Source organism: Asterias amurensis, chromosome 3, assembly GCF_032118995.1.
Source record: "Asterias amurensis chromosome 3, ASM3211899v1".
NCBI classification, from domain to species: Eukaryota; Metazoa; Echinodermata; class Asteroidea; order Forcipulatida; family Asteriidae; genus Asterias; species Asterias amurensis.
The window spans coordinates 21,895,822-21,923,337 of record NC_092650.1 but is presented as its reverse complement, the minus strand read 5'-3'; the positions used below and the strand labels follow the sequence as shown (position 1 = coordinate 21,923,337).

Here is a 27,516-nt window from a genome sequence, read left to right as displayed (position 1 = left end):
AAAGGCTAAATAACAATTACTGAATTACAGATGTAACATTTAACAAACAAAAATCATAAAACTAACTGTTTCTATAGTGGTGGAAAGCTTAATAATGAGTTTCTAAGTGCAAAACTAAAATAACAATGAGAATGATTTTTGGGCATTATCTCAGAAATTAATAATAATCACCGTTTAAAAAAAGACGTCTTTCTAAAGCATAATTTAGGTGAACTAAAGTGAAACAAAATGTTAGAAAATGAACTTTCCTTTGCAGTTTGTGTGAGAAAATTTCTACTTTTTTAATAGAGGAATTTGACTTGTATCTTATATCGTACCTCTTTTTTAAATATAATGATAGGTCAAACATATTTTTATGGTTCTTAGTTTTTATGAAATATTTCTCATTATAAGTATTGATTAACTCGGCTTTCGCCTCAGGTTCCATTTCCCCCCTCAGATGTACAAAACGCCATGGACCGTCACAGCGTGCAACAATTGTATAATGTACCTAATTCAACTAGGTCAGGCTCAGTTCACAAAATCAAAATTTGTCTTTGTAAAAATTCATCACATCTCAATTTTCAACAATAGTAATATTTATTAAAACCTTTAAGAAACACATTGCTTTTATATCTGGCTCTTTAGACTGTGAAGTGTTTGTGGACATGAATCTGGTTGGGAAACATGTTTTAAAATTATCATTCACACTGTTTCCCTCAAAACTGCAAAGTTTTCCATTTACTTTGTGAACTAAAATGTCTGCTAATTCAGAATTAGCAGAATTTGCTTCAACTTAGTTACAGAGGGTATAACAAGAAAACCAAACAATTTTCAGGTATATTTATGTGTGGGTCATTTTTTTTTCAAAAATCTTTCCAACCATGTGGGCCTTTTCTTTTCATAGCAAGAACTTCCTAAAGCAAAAAACACCAAACCCAAATGCAACATGTCCCTTTAAACACCTGAGGTAGTTCAACATTAAAAAGTCAGGCTCAGTACTTATTATCAAACCTTGTTGAAAATTCGTCACATCTCAAATTTCAACAATTTCGATTACATTGTCATCAAAACCTTCTCCAAGAGAAACATTGCTTCTAGATTTGACGCTTTGGACTATGAAAGCATTTGTTACATGTACATGGGCAATATCCACACCAATGGGCACAAAAATGTGGATTGTGGTTAACAAATAAGATGCCTAGTTGTCTTACAAAGTTATCCCTTTGGTCCATTTAGTGTGGAATTGCCCACATAGATGATATGAATCTGGGTCCAATTTAATAAAGCCTAAAAGCAAAACAAATTGCTCAGCACAGAAAAGTATTGCTAAACAGAAACAGGTTTCCACCCAGAATAACATCAGTTTTACTTGGCAAATAAATTTGTCAAGAAGTGTTTTCTGCCTAACAGCTTTATGAAATAGGGGCCCTGGTTGGAAACATGTTTTGGAAGTAGTGTATAATTATCAACACTAAAAGGTGGCTTAAAACTGTGTGGTTTTCCTTATACTTTGTGTTTTGTGGACTCAAAAATTCCATTTACTTTGTAAACTAAAATAGTCTTTTAGGAGTCCATAATTTGCTTCAACAAAATGACAGACTGTGTTACTTCAAGAGAGTATAGAAAGAAAACCAAACAATTTCCAGGTACATGTTTATCTGTGTGGATCATTATTTTTTAATTTTAAAACATATTTTTAACCACATCCATTTCACAGCAAGCACTTTCTAAAGCCCAAAACAGTAACACCCACTCGAAAGCAACGTGTCCCCTTTAGGCATGTGGGATAATTAAACAATAAAAAGTCAGACTCTGTACTTTTTATCAAACCTTGTTCAAAATTCATCACATCTCAAATTTCAACAATTTCTGAATTTTGGAATGGTCATCAAAACCTTCTTCAAGAGACACATTGCTTTTAGATTTGTGTGTAATTATCAACACTAAGGTGCCTCAAAACTGTGTGGTTTTCCTTTTACTTTGTGTTTTGTGGAGTCAAAAATTCCATAACACTTACTGTGAACTAAAATAGTCTGCCATTTTGAGGAGTCGTGAATTTGCTTCAACAAAAATGGCAGGTTGTGTTATAGTTCAGGAGGGTTTATTTTTGTGGATAATTATTTTCTAATTTTAAAACATATTTCAAACGTCATCCATTTCATAGCAAGCACTTTCTAAAGCTCAAAACACCCAACCCAAAAGCGACATGTCCCTTTAGACATTAGGCAACATTAAATTGTCAGGTTCAGTACTTGTACTTGTCAAAACCTTGTTGTTGTTTTAGAGTCTCAAGCTTCAATAATTGCAATCACAATCAATGATTTCATTTATTTCATCAACATTTTTTAGAGACACATAATATTGCTTTTGGGTGTTTTGGGCTATGAAAGAGTTTGTTATGACATGAACCAGGTTGGACAGAATAGCATTTAAAAGTAGTGGATAATTAAACTAATGTACTTTAAAACCGTGAGGTTTTCCAAATACTTTGTGAACTAGGATGGTCTGCCATTTTGGGGAGTCAAACTACTGCTTCAACAAAATGGCAGATCATGTTAGTTCAAGACGGCCAAGAAAAACCAAACAATTTCCAGGTGTATTTGTGCGGATCATTATTTTCTAAGTTTAAAACATCTTTGGATGACAGTCATTGAAGAGCGGCATATAGGGTGGTGACATGGGCCTTCAGTGATACATGTAGATGTTCATCCATAACTGCACAGAGATTTCTGGCTTTCGTTGAGTGGTTTCACATCACCAACCGTGATGGAAATGACTGGAAGTGGCTGTTGTGAAAATCTTGATGTAAAATGAAGAACCAATGCTTTGCAGCATTTAGCATCATCTTGTTGGCAGTGGCTCTTTGGTGAATATCCTTGATACATGCATTGAGTTTTGTTAATACAGTGTTGCGGTCTGGCATAAACATGTGTCCGTGGTGGTCGCCTCATGCTCACATTGTAATGGGGCCGCATTCCTGGAGTCACCCTCCTCATCACCTGTTCTCTTTCAATCTCTCCCAATGTGGAGAAGATGTTATCAAAGTACTGCAAGATAAACAAAAATCAAAGAAAAACAAAATAATAACAATAGAAATAACTATTGGTTACCTCACCTCTGTAGGTAATCAAGGCTTTCCACCCCTCAGCTTTATTATTGAAACATAATAAACTTACTTCTGTTTTGTGTTAAAAATAGGTATGAGGTCACTCTTTGTCGTAAAACCTTGGCAAAGGCTAAGAATGATAATCTAATATTAATAATCTACCATTCGGACAACCTCTCATTGAGCCAAATACAGCGATGGCAACCTGCTCGATCATTTGTAAATTAAGGACAAAAGGTCTGGAATCCAGAATTACACAATATCCCCCAGAAAATGGGAGATTTAAAGCATGAATTCCAGTACCATCCATATATTTTTATGAGGGATTCAAAGCATAGCACGGTACAGGTGCCTGCCTAGCCTGTGCATGCAGCACAATAGATTTCCCGGTTCAAAGAATATGGTCGACTGACCATAACAAAAAATGGATACTCTGAGTTGTTCCGGCGTTTGTAAAGTGGCCACCAGAAGCTAGTTTAAATAAGATTTGACTTTGTATTCATCATCAGACATGGTTAAAATAACGAGAATGTATGGACAAAATTGCAGTTTTCGCATGGGGCACTTTTGTAATATTTGCAGGATCTATTCAATGCAGATTTGACATTGTTGTTCTGGTGCAACGAAATTTGATCAAAGGTTTTATATAAACACCATCAAATTACCTTCTCTATAGCATCTACACTCAGGCCTGGAATAACATGCAGGCTACGGAGACATTCGGTCTCCATTGCCCCATGTCTTGACCTTGGTGCCCTTCAAAAGTTTCCCATCGAAGTGCCGTTTGCAAAATGCAAATGGCCTTGCCCTTCCAACATGAAATTCCAGGCCTGCTTATGGTCTGTCTACACTGCTGCCCCTTTCAATGTCCGATTTATCATTTACAAAAGGATTTGTTGTTATAATAATTCTGAGCAGTATTACCTCAGCATCCCTTGTAGCTTTAGGCAACATCTGAGCAGAACACAATCAACTGAAGAGGTTTTCCATCATTTCATTTTCTTATGTGCTTGTCTTGTCATGTCTCTTTTAGACCTGTAAAGAAAACAATTTCGGGTTGAAAAACAAAATTGAATAGAGTGGGACTCCAACCAACCACCTCCTGATTAACGTAACGTGTAGACATTTCTACCAACTGTGTCATATGATCCCTGGCTACACGACAGTTTAAAACGATGTATGTACAAAATAGGGACACCGCGTCGTAGGTCTAGATAGCTCAGTTGGTATAGAGTGCTGTCACGTTAAAGGAACATGTGCCTTGGATCGGACGAGTTGGTCAATAAAAAGCATTTGTAACCGTTTGTTATAAAATGCATATTGTTGGAAAGATGTTTTAAAAGTAGAATACAATGATCCACACATATTTGCATCGAAATTGCATGGTTTTCCTTTTACTTTGTGAACTAACACGGTCGGCCATTTATGGGAGTCCAAAATTTGACTCCCATAAATGGCCGACCGTGTTTGTCAACATATGCAATTTGGAGGCAAATATGTGTGGATCATTGTATTCTACTTTTAAAATAGCATTTTATTACAAATGGTTACAACACTTTTAAAAAACCATTATGTTTTAAGTACATGGGTGTCAAAATGCCTGTGTTTCGATGCAAAACATTTCAAATGAATCATGCTTTTATATGATGACCTAAAACTGTATGCAATAAGCATACTGCAAGATCGAAAAACATTGAGAGGGGACCAGTAGCTCTATCTTGATGCACCTTTTTACAGTACGCTCTGTTTAGTCTTCACCATAAGATGGATCAATCACAGGATTAACTTAAATATGCAATGTAGGATATTTCAAAGTTACACTTCAAGGGGTGCGTTTTGGCGACAGTAACCAATAAAAGTTTTGATTATTGGCCTCTGGTTAACCATTGGCTGATTCAACCAAAAATGTTATTGGTTACAACCGCCAAAACGCACCGCTGGGGTTATGATTGCACAAGGCATTCTGGTAAAGAAAAATGTGCGCAGTGAAACCATTCAATTGGTGACAATGAAATACCCTGAATATATTCATGCATACCTACACTACAGACATTATTGGTTGGCACACACCATAAAGTTGGGCACTAGGCAGTCGCAGAAACTTGGCCATAAAATGCCACAACAAAATCAATGAAATGAAAACTGTTTTAACTCTGGACTCAAATCTCAAATACAGGAGTTCAGTAAAACCTTTTTGTTAGCGGCACTGGGCCAAATTTCATGGCTCGGCATGCTTACTGCAGAATCCTGTGCTTCTGATCACGATTCCCTGCTTACGAGCAAGCACCGAGTTTCTGCTCTAGCCTTGCAAGTGTAGAATGCCTAGTAACAGGGACTATGCTCGCGCAGAAGCCAAAATTCACCGCTAACCCGTGAAATACGCTTGTCGTAAGCACAGAACTCCCTGCTTCCGTAACCTCGATTCTGTGCTTACGGTAAGCAGCGCCATAAAATTGGGCCCTGTCGTTAGCTCATTTATTTAAAGATAGAATAACAACAAACTTGACTGCAACTTACCATGTGTGTATTGCAGAATGATGGCAAATATTTCACTACAGTACAGCTTCTATGGCACTTTATGTACTCGAGTCTCTTCAGCAGCCATTTCAGGGGAGGCCTTGCTGGTGGGCTGCCTCCCCACACATCTTCCCGCACATCTCAGAGTGTCATCTTCTCAAGGATTCCTACAAGTACAAAAAAAAATATTGGGATTGAGCAAAGAAAAAAATGCCCAGTCTGTTTACCTTGAGGTTTATTATTTGATAAGTAAAATAAATAAAGAGTACAACACATGATAAAACAACTTATTGAACCAAACCACATGATGTCATAATAATATTTGTAGTAATAACTAGTTCTTATATAGAGCACAATTCACAATAACCGTCTCAATGCGCTTTACATTATTGCATTGGTCATTTGGCCATAACATTCTTTTAATCTGTCTCAGCTCCCTTTGGAGTATACAACCTGGGCAACCCTATGCTCCAAGGGCTTTTCATACACAGTATCAACCTCTACCCTAGCTGGTACCCACTTATAATGTCCCGACTGAAATTCAAGTACACACTCCGATGACCTAACCACCAGAACTTAAATTTGATGATCAGAAAAATCTTTGTTGCGCCATTTTGGGAGTGTTATACAATGAATTTCTCCATGATTGTGCAGTTAGTGCACATATTAGGTGACACTCAATCCATTAAACAGATTTTTAAATGCCTACCATAAAATTCATATGCAATTTGACTCCCATAATGGCAAATGCTGCAATCAGCAGCCTTATATGATAATGATTCAGTGGGTCAAATACTTATGTTATTGCAGGGACTCGGAAGTTAAGCTATACTGTGTGTTCCATTTGTTGCTGGAGTTCATTCACAAATCCGACTGACGGAACTTACAAGGTAAAGCAGAATAAAAACATCTTTAGACCAATATGAATAGTTACCTCTAAACCCTACAATGAATCTTTTCAAAACCTTAAATACCACAAAGAAAAACACAGTAAAAAGCCTAAACACAGTAAACAAAACAATTTTTTAATCACACTGGATACTATTGGTGACTACTCAACATAATTGTGAACATAAAACCTTACTTGGTAATTAGCAATGGGGAGTTGTTGATGGTATAAAACATTGTGAGAAAGCGCTCCCTCTGAAGTAACGTAGTTTTCAAGAAAGAAGTAATTTTCCACTAAAATATTTGAATTTGATTTCTAGACCTCAGAATAAAAGGTCCCAAAATCAAGCATCTGAAAGCACACAACTTCGTGTGACAAGGGTGTTTTTCTTCCATTATCTGGCAACTTCGACCACCAATTGAGTTAAAATTCGCACAGGTTTGTTTTTTGTGCATAATGTTGAGATACACCAAGTGAGAAGACTGGTCTTTGACAATTACCAAAGGTGTCCAGTGTCTTTAAACTAGAAAAAAAAAACTTTGTTGTAACCAACAATGTTAGAATAACATCAACGGACACTACAATTAAATACAGCAAAAAGTTAAACAAAAACCACATTACAAAAATCAAGCCCAAAAAGAACTATGTCCTGCCATACAGATAATATTCGGAACCCCTGAATGTTGCATGAGATATGCAAAATGTCTGAAACTTGTCACATCATCGACTTCACCAAAACCGCCAGAGTAAGAGAAAGAAAATTGCTGTGGTTGGTGGCACAACCAAAGAGATAGACATTTCTGTGGTTGTCAGCGCAACCAAATTTAAAGAGAAAAAAATGTATGTGGTTGTCAGCGCAAACAAAGAGAATGAAATGTCTCTGTTTGACAGAGCAACAATAGAGTGAGACGTTTCTGTGGTTGACAGGGCAACCAAAGGGATAGAAATTTCTGTGGTTGACAGGGCAACCAAAGAGTGAGACATTTCTGTGGTTGACGGCACAACCAAAGAGATAGAAATTTCTGGGGTTGATGGCGCAACAAAAGAGAAAGACGTTTCTGTGGTTGACATGGCAACCAAAGTGCGATACATTTCTGTGGTTGACAGCACAACCAAAAACAGATACAGTTCTGTGGTTGACACACGGCAACCAAAGAGCGAGATTTTTCTATGGTTGATTGGGCAACCAAAGAGCGAGACAATTCTGTGGTTGATGACGCAACCAAAGAGTGAGACATTTCTATGGTTGACAGGGCAACTAAATAGCGAGACATTTCTGTGGTTGTCAGCGCAGCCAAAGAGATAGAAATTTCTGTGGTTGAGGGCGCAACCAAAGAGCGATACATTTCTATGGTTGACCGTGTAGCCAAAGAATGAGACATTTTTGTGGTTGACGGCACAACCAAAGAGATACAAATTTCTGTGCTGCCGGCGCAACCGAAGAGATGGAAGTTTCTGTGGTTGACATGGCAACCAAAGAGCAATACATTTCTGTGGTTGACAGGGCAACCAAAGAGCAATACATTTTCTGTGGTTGACGGCGCAACCAAAGAGCGAGACATTTCTGTGGTTGATAGGGCAACCAAAGAGCGATACATTTCTGTGGTTGATGTCGCAACCAAAGAGTGAGACATTTCTGTGGTTGACGGCACAACCGAAAAGATGAAAATTTCTGTGGTTGACATGGCAACCAAAGAGCAATACACTCATGTGGTTGACGGCGCAACCAAAGAGCAATATATTTATGTGGTTGACGGCGCAACCAAAGAGCGAGACGTTTCTGTGGTTCATAGGGCAACCAAAGAGCCGTACATTTGTGTGGTTGATGGCACAACCAAAGAGATAGAAATTTCTGTGGTTGACATTTCTGTGGTTGACAAGGCAACCAAAGAGCAAAACACTTTTGTGGTTGACGGCGCAACCAGAGAGCGAGACATTTCTTTTGTTGATGACGCAACCAAAGATCGAGACATTTCTCTGGTTGACAGGGCAACCAAAGAGCAAAACATTTACGTGGTTGATGACGCAACCAAAGAGCGAGACATTTCTGTGGTTGTCAGTGCAGCCAAAGAGACAGAAATTTCTGTGGTTGAGGGCGCAACCAAAGAGATAGAAATTTCTGTGGTTGAGGGCGCAACCAAAGAGCGACACATTTCTATTGTTGACCACGTAACCAAAGAGTGAGACATTTCTGTGGTTGTGGGGCAACCAAAGAGTGAGACGTTTCTGTGGTTGACATGGCAACCAAAGAGTGATACATTTATGTGGCTTACGGCACAACTTAAGATATAGAAACTTCTGTGGTTGACTCACAACCAAAGAGAAAGACATTTCTGTGGATAACAGGGCAACCAAAGAATAAGACATTTCTGCGGTTGATTGGCACAACCATTTTAGTGGTTGACAAGGCAACCGAATAGTGAGACATTTCTGTGGTTGACAGGGCCACCAAAGAGTGATACATTACATTTCTGAGGCTGACGGCACAACTTAACATTTCTGTGGTTGACTGCGCAACTCAAGATGCAGTCGACTCAAGATGCCTAAGATCTTGGGCATTAAGTGGGATGATGTCGTCCGCCACAAGGAGGTCAGAGAACGATCAAAACAAACTCCAGTGTCCAATACAATCTGTGGGCGGCGCATGAACTGGCTGGGCCATGTTTCGCGGCTCCCCTCTTCGAGACTCGCCAATCAAGTCCTGTGGTGGAACCCGTCGGGAAGGAGGAGGAGAGGCCGACCTAAAATGAACTGGCACCAGACCATCCAGTGGGACCTTCATAGGGTCATCAGAGGCTGGAGCGATGTCAGGTCACTGACTGCTGACCGATCTGCCTGGAGAGCGTTGACTGCCTCATGTGTCGGACGACGCAGGAGCCCCTAAGTAAGTCTGCGCAACCAAAGAGTAAGACATTTCTGTGGTTGACAGGGCAACCAAAGAACAAGACATTTCTGCGGTTGCTTGGCACAACCATGTTAATGGTTGACAAGGCAACCAAATAGTGAGACATTTCTGTGGTTGACAAGGCCACCAAAGAGTGATACATTTCTGTGGTTGACGGCCAACCAAAGAATAAGACATTTCTGTGGTTGATGGTGACAACCAAAGAGTGAGACATTTGTATGGTTGATAGGGCAACCAAAGAGCGATACATTTCTCTGGCTAATGATGTAACCAAAGAGTGAGATATTTCTGTGGTGACAGCACAGCCAAAGAAAGAGATATTTATGTTGTTGCCAGTGCAACCAAAGAGTGAGACATTTCTTTACCCTTGTGTGAGTGGTTCTCAACACTAGATTTGGCGTGGGGATATTAGCAGGTTGCATTAGATAATGAATCTGCAGAAGCCCGTATTTATTGAGAGAAATGGACTATACATATGGAAATGTATGCATTTGGGGCTCTGTAATGACCCAGCTACTTTTAAGAGACTTATGGAAAAGCTCATGAGAGGGTTGCAGTGGGAAATCCTGCTGACCTATGTAGAGGACTTAAATGTCTTACGTAACACAGTTTAAAAAATGAAAGAGAGACTGAAAGTGGTGTAGATTGTTGACTTGTTGAGGAGTGAGGCTTGTGTGTTCTGTCATGGAGGGATCAGCTTGTTGGCGTTGTTTGGTGATCAGGCATGCTTCTTTTGTGGGTATGTCGGTGAAGAGAGAGACTACATCAAAACTTACAACACTGTCCAATTGACTGAGGTGAATGTCCTTAATGATGTTGACGAACCAACTTCGGTTGGTGATGAGATGCTTTGTGAGGCAGCTTGAGACTGATGGAGAGATCGAAGCTGGTTGGTGATCTTGTGTTCAATTGCCTGGACAACACTTCATCAGTTCCTACAACACCTGAACAACTTACATCCACTATCAAAGTTACCCTAACCCTAACCCTAACCCTAATCCTAATGCTAAACCTAATCCTAACGAAGTCCGAATCCAGATCCTTCAAACCATCAAGAATTCTAAGCTACCAAAACCTAACACACGCAAGCAATAAAATGCCGCCATCTGAGCTATACCTAAAGACCAATCCATCCACACGTCAGCCAACAAGGGTAACGCCACTGTGGTCATGTCCACCTCTGACTAGGAACAACAAGGTGACTGAGATTCTCTCAACCGACACTTAAAGACAACTACCAAGAAACCCTATCCAGGCCATCGAGCACAAGATCACCAACCAGCTCCTATCTCTCCATTAGTCTCAAGCTGCCTCACAAAGCATCACATCACCAACCGAAGTCATTTCGTCACCATCTACCTCAGTCATTCGGACATTGTTGTAAGTTTTGATGTACACGTTGTCTCTCTCTTCACCAACATACCCCGAAACAAGCATGCCTCATCACAAAACAACGCCTACAAGTTGATCACCCCATGACAGTTCTTCTCATTACTTGCTTATCTTCATCAAGCTTCCGATGGAGGGACCACTCGAATGAGCAAACCGCCGAGGCTGCCATTGGATCTACTCAATTCTCAGAGAAATAGAGAAAGAAATGAAGACCCCTGTGCTTGGATTGTTTAAAGAGTTAAACATAACAAGCCAGGACAGAGTAACTCAGTAGAGAAAGCTCATGAGGACAGACATTTATCACAAAAGAATAGGCTAGAGTGTTAGATAAAGGAAGAGAGTAGTATTAGCCAGGACACTTGTAGAGTAGGGAACCAGATGATTCCATAGTGGCTCGAAAAACTATCACCGTAGGTTTAATTTCCACTGTGGAACATGAGGCAATTAAAAATAAGGCAAATTAGGCTAGTGAGCCAAAGCAGGGTTTGTCTTTGCATTTACTACACTTATTTACAAGAAGTACAGACAATGTACTAAACGAGTAAGCTGTTCCAGTCAGGACGTGTTTAGTTCAAAGATGTGGGGGGTCAAGATATAGGTAGGCTGGATGTTATGAAACACCACATAACCACTGGAGATGCAAGGCCAGTAAAACAGAGACCAAGATGGGACTCTGACTGCCTTAGGAGAGATACAAAGTCAGGTTGTTGGCATAAAGAAACGAGGTGCGATAGAACCCTCGTATAGCCTGTGGGCTACCAATGTTGTACAAAGGTGTTTCTGTATAGACTACAGAAGGTACAATGTAAACCTGTCCCCAAGAGTTTGAAGGATTCTTGGCGTTATGTCCTATGACAAAAAGTTCATACAGGGTTTTGCAGAGATAGATAGTCTTTTGCATGCCCTGACAGAGAAGTCAAGACTGTTGTAGTAGAGTGAGTTATACCATGGAGCTATAGCTCCATGGTCATACCAGGGTGCATTTGACAACCCTGCAAGCAGTGTAGCCAGGAACAACTGGTAGAGTAGAGAGGGCAGTAAAAACATAACGCCCGCAGAGCATTTTAGAAAAGATACACAAGAGGAAAAGTTGTTGGTTATGGCGGAGAAAAACAAAACAAGAAAAACCCAAGTAGATGATGAGACTAAGTTAGGTTTTATATGCCAAAAAGGAGGGCAAGAACTGCCGGAGTATAAATTTTCTTTCAGTGTTGGACTACAACGTGCGAAATTCAATGTGCCACTACCCAGCTAACGTGCAAACGTTGGATGCATAAACATGTTATCTTTTGATTTACAAAAACACTTTCCAGTTAAAATAGTTCAATTGTAAGCTGAGCAAACTGCCAATTTACCAGATAGATTATGTTTGACAAAGTACACAAAATTAGATACAATTAAGCAGTGTTGCAGTCGAGTCACCTATGTCAAATCGGAGTCAGAGTCATGAGTCACAAGTCACTTGGGTCAAGTCCAAGTCCCGAGTCACTTGTTTGAGTCTGAGTCCGAGTAACGAATCATTTGGGTCATGTCCGAGTCAGAGTCACGAGTCACTTGTTTAACTACTTAAATAGTTCAACTTCAACCGGTTCACCTATACTGGAGCACTTGATTGCAAACCAATGTCGAAAAATAAGAATAGGAAATTACAAAATAAAACATGTATAATTGAAATAAAGTTCTGTACTGCAATTAAAATTTCATTTTAGGTTTTACAAATACACAACATGTAGGCCCACTCCTTGTCCCAGAATATCTTCTATTGATTTCAAACTATTACTTTTCTTTAAAAAAACCTTTAAAAATACAATTACATACCGGTATGTAATTGTTCCTGATTTATTCATTTCAGAAAGATAGGTATCCAACAAACTGTTATGGTTTAGAGAAAGTAGACCTCTTGAAATAAAAATAAAAAACTGCCAAATAATGGCGTCGTGCACAATGCTTTTACGGAGTAATATCCCAGTGGGCTGTACACGTCCATCTTACCCACAGACCCATAAAATACCCCTGGGTGTACACAAGTGCCATGACCAGATTTGAACCCACATTCGGATGATTAACCACCAGAACTTGAATTCAATACTCTTGACCACGACACCCTTCCTTTAATTTTAAATGAAATAAACTATATTGATGAAAGTGTAGATTATTTTAGTGAGTCTACACTCAACTGTCAATTCGTTACAGACTAAAGTGAATAGTTCAACTTGATAAATAGTCGTATTCACCAATAAAAAGATAAACACAGCTTAAAACATGTTATCTTTCGATATACCAAAACACTTTCCATTTAAAATAGTCAATTGTAAACTGAGCAAACTGGCATTGTACTCAATAATGTTTGACAAAGTACACAAAATTAGATAAAAATAAGGAAACATTTACACTGTACACTGTAATCTTGGAATAATTTCCATAACCTGCCACCACTTTTTCACTTATTTTTACCACAAGGAGTATCTCATTTGAGTAAATTCAATATACAAATATTGACTGCTTCGAGTGCTATGGTTAAAACTATGATTCCCGAGGTGATCCCCGGAGCGTTCTGTTTTAAATAGAACGCTACGGGGATCACCGAGGGAGTCATAGTTTTAACCATTGCCTGAGTAAAAGCAGTCAATAATTGTTTTATAACACCCCAAACATTTCTAAATACTGTACTATTAAGTTACAGACCTGCATGCTACAATCCATGGACGACGCGAATACAGATTGCGAAAATTTTTACTGTGCTACATGTAGTGTCATGTAATCCGACATGGTTACGGACTTTTAATTTATCATCCGCGTACACGCAACGGAAGTCTGTGTACTGCACGCCGTGTGATAGTCTTCGGACTAGCGCACGGCAAACCGATGCACTATAACATGGCAAACCGATGCACTATCACACGGCCGTCGTCTAGTAAAACTAAGACATATCATGTGACAAGCTCTAAACCAATGAAAATGCAAAATATTGGTAGGGGTGTTATAATCTAAAATATTTCATAACGAATGAAAAAGTAGTGGTTGGATATGGACATTTTCCTCTATATTTTAAACCTCCCTTATTAAACAAAATTACAGATTGACAAATTTTAACAGAGTATAAACTGTAGCAATAAACAGAACCACATACAAAAATCTTAAAGGCACTGGACATAATTGGTAAATAATCCAAATAATTGGTACCATAAAAACTGACCTTTATCCCTGTTGATAGTAAAAACAAAAAAACATTCAGAGAAATTGCTCCGTTATTTTCTTGCACTTTTGATGACCCATTGAGCCCAAATTTTCACTGTTTGTAATGTTATGCATATTTTGGGATACACCAAGTGAGAATACTAGTCTTTCACAATTACCAAACGTATCCAGTGCCTTACAATTCATCAGGCCTAAAAAATGTTCTCAAATCAATCTATATTTTGTAATAGCCAGTACAAGTTTGCTCAGTCTGTTCCTTTAATAATAACTAGTACTATAGTGTTTAACGCATTTTACAATAACCATATCAATGTGATTCACATTTGTGGCCTCGTCATTGGGCCAATAACATTCCTTCTCAGCTCTGAGTATACAGCTCTGAGCTGCAGTATGGTGCAAGTCGCTTTTCAACCCCTACCCTCACACAGGTGACCATTTATACCCCTGTGTGAACACAAGTGCCATGATAAGATTCGAACCCACATTCCGATGATTAACCACCAGAACTTGAATTCGATGCTCTTACCACGACAAGCTTTTTTAATTTTAAACGAAATAAACTATATATATTGACAAAAAGAGTTTAAACTGTTGCAATAAACAGAACTACAAACAAGAACCTTTAATAAAGGCACTGGACACTATTGGTAATTACTTAAAACAATTGTTAGCATAAAAACTGACTTGTTAATGAGCAATGGATAGCTGTTGATAGTGAACAAATTGTGGGGAATGGCTCCATTATTTTCTTATCTATCTTTGATGACCAATTGAGCCCAAAGTTTCACTGATTGTTATTTTAAGCATTTTGGGATACACCAAGTGAGAATACTGGCCTTTGACAATTACCAAATGTGTCCAGTGCCTTTAACAATTAGGCCGGAAATATTGAAAAAGTCGTCACACTATACTATAAAGACATAATCTGTAAAAGCTATGATAGACAATCTAATCAATAGCAAGATGAATTTACTTTAGAATCACAATGGTAATGATAATGTGAGATGATGGCTGTCTTTTGATGAAGATGCCAGTTCTCCTGAGTTGAAAGAGACCGAATATGTATTTGAATGTGATACAGATTCCGCAGTATCGAGCTTCGCTGATGGCCTCTCTTGGTTCGCATGTTGTTCTCTTAGAAGATTGTACACCAAATGAATGCTGACCAGTAGATTAGCATATGAATATGTCTGCATATCAGTAATCAACGATAACGTGAGATGATGGCTGTCTTTTGATGAAGATGCCAGTTCTCCCGAGTTGAAAGAGATGGAACATGTATTGAATGTGCTACAGACTCTGTAGAATCGGGCTTTGCTGATGGCCTCTCTTGGTCCGCATGTTGTTCTCTTAGAAGATCGTACACCAAGAATGCTGACCAGTAGATTAGCATATGAATATGTTTGCATATCAGTAATCTTATGAATGTACACTTATTATTGAGAAAACCATTTAACTGAAACATAATCAGTGACAAAAGTTTAAGTCAGAGAATAGACTCTTCCTAATGTAAATTTGTTACCGCAATCTACTCCCCTTCAGCTCATAGATTATTCGTGAAACTACACATTCTCGTCCATTCTCCTTTAGCTCAGAGAAACGGTACTAAATTTTTGGGAATCTATATTGAATTTAACGCAGAAGAGACGTATTGACAATACACATGTAACAGCTATTTGTATAATGAACATTAAAAAGTATTTTCTTCCAAAAGGCATATTATTACTAACCAGTACAACTCTTTTATTTTACCATAGTTCCTCAGTTTTATTTGGGGTAGTAGTCCATATACCCCTGAATGTAACAATCTACTAACTTTCATGAAACATACAGTTCCAGTTATCTCTAAAACTGGCTATTTTAAAGCAATTGGACACTTTCGGTAGACAGTATTTAAACAGTTGTCCAAGGCCCAGCACACTTCGTGTACCAGAACTTAAATTGTTTTAATGTTTTCTCAAAAAGTAAAGCATTTTATGGAATATTTCAAGAGGAGTCTTTCACCATTACCTCCTGTACACCCTGTAAGTTATTTGTAAATCTGTGAAGTTTTGTTTCTCGTCCTAAAGTGTCTAATTGCTTGAAACACTGTGGGCCTCATTGGAAACTTAAAAATGTTCAAATCTACTGACATTTATCTTAATTTACAAAAAAGTGTAAGGATAATGTTTTACCTGTCTGTTTCAACCTTGTTTTAACACACTAACCTCAAACATCATTCCCACTAAACCAGCAGTACTACTAAAAAATCTTTATACAAGTCCACAAATGGTACTGTCCTACACGTATATGGCACTCTTTGTTGGAATAGTCTGGACAAAATATAACCTAGATACATGTAAGAGGGTTGAGGAACACAACAGAAAGAGTAATGTAGAACACCAGGCCAGTACCCATACCGCAGTGTGGGGATACGCCTTTCCCGCCAGCAGGAGATCTGTGTGTATACTCCAACTGACATCAATGAAGTGTCGACCATTCCGGGGTCCAGGCGCCTCCTAATATATACACTACACAAAAGCTAAAACTAAACTGGTGTTCCTTGAAAAGAGAGAAGGGGAAGTAGAAGAGGAAATAGAAAAGGAGCGCAGTGAACCTATTCAATAAAACATATATGGTGCTTCCATTTGGGACTTTTATGGCTCTCCAGATTTTTGTAATAATAAATAAATAAAATGAATAATAAAACTTTTATAGCGCGCATTTCACAATACCTATCTCGATTGATTTAACGTCCCCCAAAGATGAATTTAGTTTGGTTCATGAGATATGAACTTTTGAATTCTGAAATTTGAACTCCCAGGTTTTGGCCAGAAGTAAAGGTCACATGGGATCATACTTCAGACAAGATTAATAACATACATGTATTTATATGCATCACGTGTTTTGATATGCAATTACCTTGTAGGCTTATTATAAGTAATGTCAATATTAAGAAAATTAACTAATTAGTTTAAGCTAATTATAACATTTAACTATTATTCCATGACATTAGCTTTACAGTTGGCACAGATATTCATCATCTTCATCAGGTCGGGCGTGCTCGGCTTTCTTTGACATGTTTCTTACATCTTTCTCTGTTGATTTTCGAACCTGCATCCAGTATCCTCCATCAATTGGTCAAAAAAGGTCGTCTTTGATGGGCATCTTTGTCTGCTGGGAATGAGTTTTCAAAGTAGAATATCTCCAGCTTTCACAGTAGAATATCTCCAGCGAGTTATTCAACAGTTAGTCAACAGACCATATTTTGTAGTTTACAGTTTTCCTTGGGATTGGCACTGGAGAATTTGCATAAGCACAATGTCCTTAGGATTGGCACTGCAGACATTGTCAAAGTAGTGTGCACAAAGTCCTTGGGATTGGCACCAGAGAATTTGTCAAAGCAGTGTGCACACAGAGTCCTTGGGATTGGCACTGGAGGGTTTGCGTAAGCACAATGTCCTTGGGATTGGCACTGGAGAGTTTGTCAGAGTAGTATGCACAATGTCCTTGGGATTGGCACTGCAGAATTTGTCAGAGTAGTGTGCACAAAGTCCTTGGGATTGGCACTGGAGAATTTGTCAGAGCAGTGTGCACACAGTGTCCTTTGGATTGGCACTGGAGGGTTTGCGTAAGCACAATGTCCTTTGAATTGGCACTTGAGAATTTGTCAGAGTAGTATGCACAATGTCCTTGGGATTGGCACTGCAGAATTTGTCAGAGTAGTATGCACAATGTCCTTGGGATTGGCACTGCAGAATTTGTCAGAGTAGTATGCACAATGTCCTTGGGATTGGCACTGCAGAATTTGTCAGAGTAGTATGCACAATGTCCTTGGGATTGGCACTGCAGAATTTGTCAGAGGATGCACAATGTCCTTGGGATTGGCACTGCAGAATTTGTCAGAGTAGTATGCTCTCTTGATCTTGGTATCAGCAATCAGCATCTGTACCCAGTTTTGTTGTTGAAGAAACGGTGATCGCTTACAACCTTGCAACATCAATGACCCGCCTGTCCACACAAGAAAAGGCAAAACCTCCAGGCGCATCTAACTTCAAATACCTTGAAAACGACATGCACATATGCAGACAACCAATGTAGTACGGAAACAGAGAAGACAGAGACATTTGCAGGAGAGCAATAGCAAAAGCTGCCACATCGCGCTGCACCGAACACTAGGCTTGAGACCGGAACTGGTGTGTGATCTTTCATTTAATATCTGGAATGGGATTTCTTTGGTAGGTGTCTGTAAGTGTCAGTTGGTGTCTAAGTGAAGCTGTCAGGGTCGGTTATAGGCCTATAGTCGTTTGTGTCGGTAAGTGTGGTCATGAGTGAGGGGTTAGGGTTACATTAAGGGTTAGGGTGATAGAACTCCCGGGTAGAACTAGGGTTAGGGTTAGGATGAGGGTTTGGATGAGGGTTAGAGTTGTGTTAGGGACAGACACCTACAAGAAACCCCATTCCGGATATTGAATGCAAGATCACATAGCAGCTCCATTTGTTTCAAGCCATTAGCACACCAATTGAGCGTAATTTTAATTTGCATTCTCGAGCTCTCTGAATCCCCTGCCCTCGTTTCCTCAGACAACCCAAGATACACAATCTCGATGCTCCCCTCCACGACATAGTGGTGTCCATGGGTTCACCAACCTACAACATGGCCAGACATCTCACCAAGATCCTCCACCCAATTGGCCTCACACAGCACCATATCACCAACACAAGTTCAACATTCATGTCAGTTGTCAAGACAACACTTGATCATCAGTTCCTCCAACACCTGAACAACCAGCATGCACTCATCAAATTGACCATGGAAATAAAGGAGAACAATACCATCATCTTCCATGAAATGCAGATAGCACCCTCGCCCACACTGTACACTTGAAGCGCGCACGCATTTGGCATTATCCACACAGGTCTTCATCCCATTATCCATTCTTGGAGTCCACCATCCAGAACAATTTGGTCCACTGTAAGCCCGTAGCAGTTAACTAGGTGTATGGGCACCCGAAAACAGTCGTTCAGTTCCAGTTCCATTTTATCGATTCCAACATAAATTTCACATTTAGTTAGATATTCAGAGAAGAAAATTATTCAGTTACGTCGTAAGTGACGTCACATAATGTACTTTTAAAGATCATCACTTAGGCTGTGTACGCCTCCAGTGTAGGATATGTCCCTCCTCTTGTAAATGCCATTAATTTCTATTACTTGCAGTTCTGGTTCATGTTGCTCCTGCATGATGTCATCTCTCCGTGATGATCTTCTTCTCTGTCTACTTGTACCTCTTTTCCCTTTCCCTGTCCTTGGTTGCCAATCCATGATTCTTGTTGTCCATGTAATTATTGTCAGGGTAAAGTGTCCATCCTATCTCCATATAGGTTTTTTCATATTTTCCTCTGTTCTCTCTTGTTTCTGTGCATTTATCCTGTCTCCAATATTAAGAAATGTAGCACTCGTCTCTCCATTGCTTTTGTTGGTGTGCAGAGTTTATGTTCTATCAGTTTTGTTGTTGTCTGTCCATGTTTCTGCTCCATAAGTTATTGTTGATAGCCCACACTGATCCTATTATTTTTCTCCTCAATACCATATACCATGTAGGTATGTTCCTATCACAAAATATTCCTCTGTGTCGTCCAAAAGGATCGAGCTCCATCCTGTCTTAAACCTGATTGATGCTTCATCTTTTGTGACGTCGTTCAGTTTTACTGTTTGGTACAGTATTTATATTCATTGACCCTGGTGATCTCTTGGTCCTTCACCATTATTGAGTCATCTGTATTGAAGTTGGTCATGAACTTTTCCTTGTGCATCTTCAAATCATTGTCTTTATTTTTGCTGTTTACTTCATTTATTTGCACTTCTAAGTCATTAGCAGAAGAGGTGATAGAGCCACATCATCTGCAAAGCATAGGTCTAATAACATTTCTCCATCGATAATGTACCCCTTCCTTCTCATCCAGTAAAGTGTCCTTGAAATCCTTGAAAACTTCTTCCAACACCATGTTGAATATTTTGGGTGATTTTTTGTCCCCATGTCTTGGTCAATTTAAAGCCTACATTATGTACTGCAATACAATAAATAAAAGTAAAAAAAAATAAAATAAAAATAACACATAAACCAAACAATGGATTTGTACAATCTATAAATCATTGCATGGGCTTTACATACTTTTAAAGAAAAGCTACACAGAGTGTGACCCCATTTGACCTTTACTTCCAGTTAAGCCAATGTCAGTTTCAAACTATTATCTATTTCGAGAAAAGCGCTGTAGCTTGCTGTTCGGCTCCATTGATCAACAGGTTCAAAGAAAGAAAGAAAGAAAGAATAGATGAATCAATAGATTAGAGGTTAAGTTTTCACAACATTACAGCTGAATTGTAACTACATTGTATGACACATTCATTTAAAGTTACATAGATACATAAATCACAAGCAAAAATGGGAATAATGTATACTTTGAATTACTTATACTTCTTGTTTGGAAGCAGATTGGTATCTAATATACATGTAGAAGAATCAGACCTACACTTTATTGTTCTAGCTTTGCACATAGAGCTAGGCTTTTCGCATTATTATGCACTTTACAAATGTCTTTATTGCTACGTAAAATTGGGGACGTAGTGCTTTCTGCCCTACCGGCCAGGTTTCAGACTGATGATACCCAAGCCTACATCCGTATGGAGTTTAAAAGGGGTTAACCCTGTTTCAGCCCTAGGGGTAGGTGGTGACGACCACTGAAAAAGAAAATTGTAGCTCACACCTTGAAGTGGCCTTCAGGCCTCGTGTGTCTGGCGACTTGCATAATTTTTTATTTATTTATTACTAATCATGACAACAAATTAAATTAGTATGATTTGAGTGACGGCTCAAGTATCAATGAAAAACAAACTTTCAAACAGACATTTTTGTGTTGTGTGATATCGGTTCCAACTCATAAGAAATACAATTTGTAGAAGGCATTTCATGTGATTGATGGTTTAAGGGCCACTGAGAGAAATGACATGTTGTTTTAGGTTTCTCTATTTTCCCCCTGTTTTTACTTAAAGGCACTGAACACGTTTGGTATTTGTCAAAGACCAGTATCTCACTTGGTGTATCCCACGGCCAGTATCTCCATTGGGTACAAATATATTGTGTTTGTGCTGATAGTTAAGATGATGATTTTTCCTGCAAAAAGACTACCATCTCTGACAGAGAGGGAGAGCACAAAAGAGGTAACAGAACATGAATTTCAGGAAAAGCCAATTATACTTTTCCTGAAAAGTCAACAACAATTCATTGAGAATAATAGAACATACCCCCACGCTACATGTAGGTGAAATGACTATTTTCAAGGTAAATAATGTGCTGTCAAAATTGAGTCTCTAAAGTTGATATCACTTATTATATTTTGAAAAAAGTGACAAAACAAAATAGGAGGGAGTTCAGGTTTAGCTGAGAACCTGCCAAACTCATGCAAAACAATTCTTCCTTTTTGAGTTTTTTTAGAAGAAGAACAGATGACAAAAACAAGACTCAGGCAAAATTTTCTTCATTTTCAAGTAAGTTTACCAAGTAGGTTTTTGTGCCAACAACTACTTTGAGTAATTACCAGTAATGTCCAGTGCCTTTAATAAAAGATTTTAAATGGTAATATAATGTGCCTTTAATAAAAGATTTTAAATGGTAATATAATGTAGAAATTAAACTTTAAAAAAGGCAACATATTAACATAGGTAACTGGGCGACTAGTGACATTTACTACTTGACTAGTCGCACCACAAACAGTTGTGAATTTGAACTACATGTAGTTGCGAGTAATTTTTAATTACCAAGATGCAATGCAGCATTTGTTTGCCGCAGGCGCAACATACTAAAATTCCTGGTATAAGGATTGATAGATTGTGTCACTGATGTTCAAGGCAGCATAATAGTTGAATAGCGATTGTCCTGACTCGTCTAAGCAATAAATAGGGTCGACCCTAGTCACATAAGTCGCCCAGGCTTAAACAGGAGTAGGCACACTTCATAAAACGTATGTGATTTGTTTTCTGCAAAGACACTATATGATAGATAAAATAAAATTTAAACAATGTAAAACTTAAACTGAAATTAAAATAGCGAACAGCAATAGAGACGCAATGGGGCAAGATCAAAGTTGAAACAGAATGTGCTAACTGCTAATTGAATAAATGTTAAATATTCCCTTCATAGTACTGCAAATATTGCAAGATGATCAGACATTGAACTATAAAGAATGCTATCATTTTTGCCAGAGATGTGAATACTGTTTTATAAAGTACATTAAGACTCCTACTCAAAATAAACTCAAAGAATCATACACACTGTATAAAGCATTTAAAGGTACTTGACATGTTTCAAACCTGTGAAAATTTGGACTCAATTGGTCATTGAAACACCCTTGTTGCATACATGTGTGTGCTTTCAGATCTAATAAGCTGAAGTATTTTATTGTTTGAATTAGAAATCACCTCTTTCTAAACAAAATGTATGTTACTTCAGGGGAAGCCGTTGCTCACAATGTTTCACACTATCAACAGCTCTCTATTGCTGATTACCAAGTAGGTCTTCTTATGGTAAAAATTACCAATATTGTCCAGTGCCTCTATACATGTACACCCTTTGATAAAACTCTCTTTATATTTCAGGAAAATTACAGAGGGACTAAGCTTGGGCGATATCGATTTATTTTATTCACGATATATCGCCGACAATATATCGCGATATTCGATGTAATCGCGATTAATGAAATTTGACATCATCAGTCTTCAAACTCCAAGTGAAAGTTGTAGAAGAGACAGTCATAGCATAGGAGAGGTGTTCTAATGATCTCATCTTCTGGTTTGACCCCAAACCTATGGGGTGCAAGATGTCTCAGCTAGGAAATACATCGCGGTATTTAATCGAAATATCGAAATATCGATATATCGCGATTATCGCGATTATATCGATATTTCGATTAAAACCAAATCCATCCGATATCGAAATCGTTTCCATATTAATATCGCGATATTCGATAATATCGTGATATCGCCCAAGCTTAAGAGGGACCATGGCCCAATACACGGCTGTCTCACAAGCAAACAACTTAATAATTAGCCTTATAACCAATTCATCACACTACACAAATACAATATGTAAAAGTTATGTTTAAAGCAACATTACATTAATGGCTTTTACTAATAAAACAGTTGCTGGCACTCCTGACAGTGTAAGCACTTTATATAATCCACCATTTACAATGTACATAAACAAACCTGAATCGGTTTAAGACTGAACGAACAGCCACCTGGGTCACGAGAAAATAGTGAACATTTATAACACATTTTCGCTCACTGTGCAACGAACTCAAAACGGGAAATTAGTTTCATAAACTTCTCATAAAATATGACATTTCAGACAGAAACATTCAAAGGGACGTTTTCTACTGTCAGTGTCAATCATCAATAGACCTAGTAAGTTTGATGTAAATCTGTGATCTTAGACAAGTTTTGTTCATACCAATTTATTATGTAATGTTCCTCAACAAATCAACAACAAGATGATAAAAGTTACTTTTGTATAATAACGTTAAACGGTAACAGGACCAAATAGCCGTCAGTGTAAAATTTCAAAAAATGTAACCGTGAATAGTCTCCATGTACCAGCCAGTAGTTTCAAAATTAACTTCTTAACTTTAAAAATGGTTTCTCCAAACATGCATTTTTGGCTGCCAGGGATTTGTGGCCGTTCGTAAAATTACTGAAAATATGCATGCATCATGGGTAATCTTCAGAATCTACACTTATTATTGAGAAATCAAATTTATTTAATTTATTTCATATACAATTACCAGGAGCTAAACAATATGCAAAGCATTTTTATGAGACCCATACAAATTGCAATAAAGACTGTATTATAGTTTTGAGCACTGCAGTGACAGCTGTTGCTTTGGTAAAATTAAGTAATGATCCATGTAAATTCTACCATTCCTATTTTAAAAGATGATAAATTTGCATCCAAGATAAAGATTGATAATTTTGGTTTAACCCTTACACCAATGCGTATTAACACTGTTTACTCAGTACTTTCCTGAGTCATGTGAAAAGTCCTTTCAAGGTGAATGCCCTATTTGTATAGGTTACAAATAACTCATATCATGTTTTTAGAACAAACAATGCAATTACTACCGATAAAATAGTATCAGAAATCCTTGAGGTATTTAAGTGTGTGCAAGGAAGACCATAATGAAGCCTTCTAGAAACTAGTCCCTCAATCAGCAGAAGCTTGATGAAAATATGCAGGTAATGAGACAATAGATGACTTGTTGAATAGTGAGGCTTTTGGGGTCTGTCATGGAGGGATTAACTTGTAGGCAATATTTGACGATGAGAAATGTTTCTTTCTTAGGTATGTTGGTGAAGAGAGAGACTTTGTCAAAACTCTCAAGAATGTCAGTTTGACCAAAGTGAATGTCATTTATGATGTTGATGAACTGGCTTAAATAGGTGATGTGGTATTGTTTGAGGCCAAGTAGTGGGTGAAAAATCTTTGTGAGATATCTGGCCTTGTTGTAGATTGTTGAAACTCTGGGCGCCACGATGGGATGGAGGGGAATATCGGGATTGTAAATCTTGGGTTGACCAAAGAATCGAGGGCAGGGGGATGCAGAAGTCTTAAAATGGCCTGGGTGTGCTGATGGCTTGAGACGAGACTGATGGAGAGACCGGAGCTTGTTGCTGATCTTGTGTTCGATGGCCAGAATGGAGTTTCTTGGTAAATGTATGTAAGTGTTGATCGACAGAATCGTCGTCTCCTTGAGGTTATAAGTCAGATGTGGACTCGACCACAAACCCTAACCTTAACTCAACCATAACTCTACCCTAAACCTAACTCAAGTCCATATCCAGATCCTGCTAATCCTCAAGAACACCAACCTACCAAGACCATTCAAAAGCAAGCAGTAGAATGCTGCCATCTAAGCCCTACCTAAAAACCAATCCATCCACTTCATGCCAGCCGACACACCACTGTGGACATATCTACCACTAAGTATGACCACAAGGTGACTAAAATTCTGTCGACTGACACTTACAGACGCCTACCAAAAAAACCCATCTTGGCCATTGAATACAAGATCAGCAACAAGCTCCGATCTCTCCATCAGTCTCAGGCCATCAGCTCACCCAGGTACTGCCATCAAAAGACCTCTGCATTCACCTGCTCTTGTTTCTTCGGTCAACCCAAGTTCACAATCCCGATGTTCCCCTCCGTCCCATCGTGGCGCCCAGGGTTTCAACAACCTACAACAAGGCCAGACATCTCACCAAGATTCTCCACCCACAACTTGACCTCAAACAGACCCACATCACCAATTTAAGCCAGTATTGTTGAGCTTCTAGTAAATGGGGTTTATTGATCAATAGTGTTCTTCAAAATTGTTTGGCAAATAGAAACTATCATTTCAAAGTAAAATTTTAATTTGTTGATTTTTATCTACTTTTTCAAATTTGTTTGCATTTTTCACCTAATGATCTGGACATCATTAGAAATATAAAAAAAGCCATTAGCGACCTTATAGTTCTGAGCAGCACATAAGAAAGTGTATAAATGACTAATTGTTTAGTGAATGTACGAGCTGAAGGCAAGTACTTTTGTAGTTAAAAGATTCTACAATTCAGAGTCTATTCTCTGACTAAATCAATTTCCACAAAAGCCATTGTATGAAGTAAATTAAATGATTTGGATATATCAACAATAAGTGTAGATTTCTAAAGACCTCAATGATTTTTTGATACTATTTTATATGTAGTATTGCATGGTCCATTCGAAAAACATAATGTGGATATACATAAACATTAAAAATAGGCCATTCATCTTGAGTGGACTTACAAGTTGATGCTGCACGAGTTCTGCAGAACCATTTACAAAATTTTAACCTCGATTGTCATAACATAGGAATTTGTAATTTTACATCAATCATTAATGGAATTTACTGAAGCAACAGTTAGCACTGTGATTGTTTACTAAAGAGTATAGATTTACAGAATTAATGTTTTATTGATACAATTGGATCCATTTCTGGATGTGATCTGCACTGACCTGATTCCAATCTTCTTCTTGCAAGCTTGATGTGCATAGCCGACCTTGAGTCTTGAAACATCTTGAATGCATCTTCAACCACATCTGTAAATAAAGTATAAGAACTTCCATTAAAAGGGCTAGATGTGATTCATATCATTTTCTGTAATGAACAAGAGAGCCAGTAGGCCCTATATATCAACCACAATAACAGATGTTATAATGAAGTTTAACGATGCACATGGTCACGAGTAAGAATGGGAGTTCAAACAATTTGTACTTGACGATTCCACGGGTCATATCAACTTGACCCGTCAGACACTTTGACGGCTGTATGGTACGCACCATCTCCAACTGTAAGACAAGTCAATTTTTTTATACAGACTAGGCATGCTGAGCGTATCGATAATGTGCATAATCTAGTAGTGGTGCAATACTCAACTATCACGAAATCCCCTCTATTGGCTCCGCGCCACAGAGATCACCGTTCACCACTCAGAACGCCCTCTATGAGTGGAATAATCCCAACCCGAATAATTGATGACCCGCTGAGCCGCGACAGAGTTGGACTTAACCATTCTGTGCGTGAACGACATGCACGTAAAAAAAATGGAAAAACCCAATTCGTTAATAAAAAACCTAATGCGAGATTTATAGACGAGACTCAATAAACGCCAGATGTGAGATGGCAGATATATAGAACCATTGGGCGGACGATGTTTTTGCTAGAGATACACCAAAACTAACGGCACATTCGAGTGAATGTGCTCTTCAGGCCAATGTGCCCGCTACGGTAAGTGACACACATGGGGGAAAGGATATCTGCATAAAAATGGTTGAGGTGCAATAGCAGGTGCAGACATAAACTCAAGGCACAAAAGATACGCATACTGTGCAAGTAAAAGCATTTAAGCATTTTGTGTAGAGGGATGGATATTTAACTGAAGGTGACACCGTTCAGTCTGGTCTTGAAGACATAAGCAGGAACATGAGAATCAATAATATTAATCATTTTTTTATGATTTAAATAGACTTGGAATATGGGATTTTAATTTTGAGCATCGTATTACCTAGCTCCCACTTACTCTTTGTCTTGGCTCTTTACTGAATACCATGCGGGTCCTGTAAACTACTGTGGCACCATCACAGTGAGTGGCACACAGTAAATAGAACACGCATTCATGACAGATGTGTTTTGGCACGGAGTCAGAAGGAAATTGAGCGGATTTTGTACATGTATTTTAAGTGCTAAATAACCAAAGACTACCATGCACGAACTACCAGCGGTCTTACGGAAATGCATTTCGACAGGAAGAAATTAAAACAAAAAAGATTTACCTTTTCTTTGTGAAATTAAGAACTACGTCACCGAGTTACATCCTCTTAGCTGTAATGGCGCTACTCAACTCGCGCATGCGCACTGCTAAATCCTAGCTTGCGGTGCGGTGTTGTGGCGGGGTGTCACCGCTTTTGTTGACGTC

The 27,516-nt window shown here is 38.5% G+C and overlaps 1 long non-coding RNA gene across 1 annotated transcript; it reads right to left on the bottom strand.

Moving 5' to 3' along the window:
- Window positions 1-174: 174 nt before the first annotated feature.
- Window positions 175-27,425, bottom strand: LOC139934942 (uncharacterized). Its single transcript, XR_011785739.1, has 5 exons — window positions 27,374-27,425; window positions 26,057-26,140; window positions 5,606-5,772; window positions 4,013-4,123; window positions 175-3,029 (listed from the first exon to the last, which is right to left on the bottom strand). It is a non-coding gene; the product is annotated as an uncharacterized lncRNA (long non-coding RNA).
- Window positions 27,426-27,516: the final 91 nt, after the last annotated feature.